This window comes from Ziziphus jujuba, chromosome 7 (genome assembly GCF_031755915.1).
Source record: "Ziziphus jujuba cultivar Dongzao chromosome 7, ASM3175591v1".
Classification (NCBI taxonomy): domain Eukaryota; kingdom Viridiplantae; phylum Streptophyta; class Magnoliopsida; order Rosales; family Rhamnaceae; genus Ziziphus; species Ziziphus jujuba.
The window spans coordinates 23,719,430-23,722,839 of NC_083385.1; the positions used below are offsets into that span (position 1 = coordinate 23,719,430).

General features: G+C 34.1%; 1 pseudogene; it reads left to right on the forward strand.

Annotated features, from left to right (window-relative positions):
• Window positions 1-584: 584 nt before the first annotated feature.
• LOC107427197 (mitochondrial uncoupling protein 1-like) lies at window positions 585-1,814 on the forward strand (annotated as a pseudogene).
• The last annotated feature ends 1,596 nt before the right edge of the window (window positions 1,815-3,410 follow it).

Consider the following 3,410-nt stretch of genomic DNA (forward strand, 5'->3'; position numbering starts at 1 on the left):
GGTCATTGATAACAACTATCAGTGACCAAATATATTTTGGTCAGAAAAAGATTCTCTTCTTGCCAAAAAAAGAGCAGGAACAGATTCCCGCCCTTGCTTTCAGTGATCAAATATTTGTTGATCATAATAAGATGGTCATCAGTGATCAATTTTTTATCACTAAAGGTGATTTACCAATGTTTTTCCTACACCAAAACCTGGTCACCCATGAATTCTTTTAGTGACTAAAAAATTTTTGTTACTAAATATTTAGTGACTAATTCCCTTTTTTTTTTTTTTTTTTAGTGTAGAAATTATATGATGCTTTTGCTCATGAAGCTGCTATCTCGATTGTGTTTTTAATTTATCTATTAGAAGATGGACATGGAGCTTGATGCACCCCAAAGGGAGACTGTTTTAAAGAATTTCACATCTCAATTCGGTTATAAAACTATGAATTGAAACTTTGAGCTTTTGATTTTTAGTTCTTTGAAAAAAAACTATTAAGCACTCGTTAATGTACTTTTTGACATTTTTTTTAATTTTTCTTGTACAATTAATCTAGCAAATCCAAATCCTAATTATATGCCTTTGATTTGAACGTGATGCAGATTTGTACTATTCCTTTGGACATTGCTAGAGTTAGGCCTCAACTACAAAAGAAAGTTGTTGCAGGCGATGCAATGGCCTTACGAAAATACAGGGGTGTGGTGGGTTTAGTTGCTGCCATTACCAAGGAAGAAGGTCTAAGTGCACTCTGGAAAGGCATTGTACTAGGATTACACCGTCAGTGTTTGTTTGGAGGCTTAATAATTGGGTTTATGAGCTTGTAAGTCTTGGATATTTCTTCTTATGAGCTTTCTTAGTACTTTGTTTGAAATATATAATCTTTTTGCACACTTGATTTTTTATTCAAGTATGAAAAATGTGTGTTTGACAGGTTAGGAACTTCTATGTGGGAGATAACTTTGTTGACGATGTTCCTTTGTCTAAGAAAATACTTGCTGGACTAACAATCTATGAGCAAAATTCAGGATGCGTGTGGAATGAAAGTTTTATTAGCTTATATAAGATTATTTTGCTCATGCTAGTGATTGTAATGTTTACTTTGATATAAGAAAGTGAAACATTTCTTAAACATTGAAATTAGTTATTCTTGCACTCAAATCCTACTGACCGGTTGTTTCTAGTAATATTTTGGTCATTCACATGTAGGGCCCACATTTAAAAATCCAGCTATTAGGCACGCCTGTAGATGAGGGGTAATGTCAATGTTTTTTGTGCTGTCTTCTCAAAACATAACTGGAGCCATTTCATAATAATTAGGTTTTTGGATTAATTGCTAACTTATCTTGTATGTATAACCGGTGAATGTTTAGACTTGGAAGATAGTTTTTCTCTCTTTATGACCTCGTAAGATAAATTCTTTTACTATCTCCCTTTTTATTTTTTTTATGTTGTTAACTATGTTTTGTATAGGTGCTATGGCAATTACCATGGCAAATCCAACTGATCTTGTGAAAGTTAGACTTCAAGCTGAAGGAAAACCACTTGGTGTGCCAAGGCATTATTCCAAGCACTAAATGCTTATTCCAAAATCCTTAGACAGGTTGTATGTCTATGCTGAAAAGTTAGAAAAGAATGAAGAAAAGAAATATTCGATGTCATTAGTGGATTGTTATTTCCTATTTTTCTAACTTGTAACTATTCATTTCCAACTAACTTTTTACACTTAGGAAGGAGTTGGGGTGCTTTGGATTGGACTTAGATCCAATATAGCTAGAAATGCTATTATAAATGCTGCTTAGTTAGCAAGTTATGATCAAGTGAAGTAGGTAAACTTGCATACTAGACCTCATCATTAGTGGACTAACCTTCACTTTCAGAGCAAAACACTTTTGTGCGTTTTGACTTAATACATATTTCAATATCAATGAATCTATAGAGACCAATGCAACTTTTAAGATTCACAAAGAGAAGCAATTAGAAAGCCCATGTCTAAAGTGCAAAGAAACTTCTCATATAAGTGGAATTCCTCTTGAAGAATTTGGAAAAAGATATGGTTGTTGGTGACACACCTCCATATGTCTTAGTAGTTTTTGATTCATCCATAGGGAAATGGTTTTACCTTGATTATTTTAGTGTGGAACACAAGCCTTCTAGTTTATGTGATCTTAAGGCACCTGTAGAAGAAGGGGCACTAATGTTTGATCATATGGACATTGATAGGTGGGTAACAGTTGAAAATGCAATTTCCCTATTAGTGATTGTGAATTTCCCATTCATTGTCTCAGATTCAATAACCAAGTTGGTTGGCCCCCCAGAAGCTTCTGCTAATGTACTGACAAATAATGGTGATGTTGGTCATGTAGATATTCTAACTGCTGAGGAAATGACAATCATTTCATTGCAACCAAATGGTTGGTGCTCTCTGGGAATGTTTCACAATTATTCTTGGCAAGGAGCTTGAAGTTGCTAAAGGTATATTTGTTTTTCTTTTTTTCTTTACCGTTTGTTGACAATTGTAGTTATATTGTCATAACTTATTGTACATTTCAATTATGAACCTTTGTCATCAAACATGGTAACTCATCCATAAAATTGTTTGCTTTTTTAGTTCATTCATTCATTTATTACTCCATTAATTTCTCCAAGTACATTGTTAGTCTCATAAATACATTAAATATTTATAGACTATGGTATACCTACAAATATGATCCCAAAGAGTGATTAGGTTGTCAAGTTTTTGGAATATGAGCCTTACAATATGGAGCCATTATGTGGCTACATATAGTATGCAAGATCTTTATGATGTAATTTTCATTTGTTTCATAGGTTATGGATGTTTTAAATAAGATTTCAGAACCCTTCCCTAGAGCGAGTGGCTCACCTTGATCAAGGTCATTATGATAAACTGAAGTTACTTAATAGTGGTCATATATGAGTAGGAGTGATGAGAATCCACATGTACAAGTACAACCGACAACTCGCTGGGGTGCTGATCTTGTACAACTAAACATAGGACCAATTAATAAGGCAGAAGTTAAGAGATTTAAGGACAACCTCGTTAGCTTCATTCAAAGTGTGATTAAATCTCAAGAAAGCATGGTCATACTTGAAGATTCAAATCCCGTATTTTGCATCCAAGTTGTGAAGGCAGAAATGGACTTGGGAAGCTGTTTTGGTGCATCTATGGACTTTGGGCAGCAAGGTACTAGTTTGTTAACTTGTGAACATGATTAATTTCACAAAGGGATCATGGAATTATGTCAAGGCAGAAGCAAAGCTGTTCAATTACCACATTTGTGCATAAGTCTTCATGGTGGCTGAAATTCATCATTTTTGCACTAGGAAGGGCCTTTCTTGTTGTTCAAGCAAGTTTTGATCATTTCATTCATGGGAAACATATGGGAACTAATTCCAATACTATT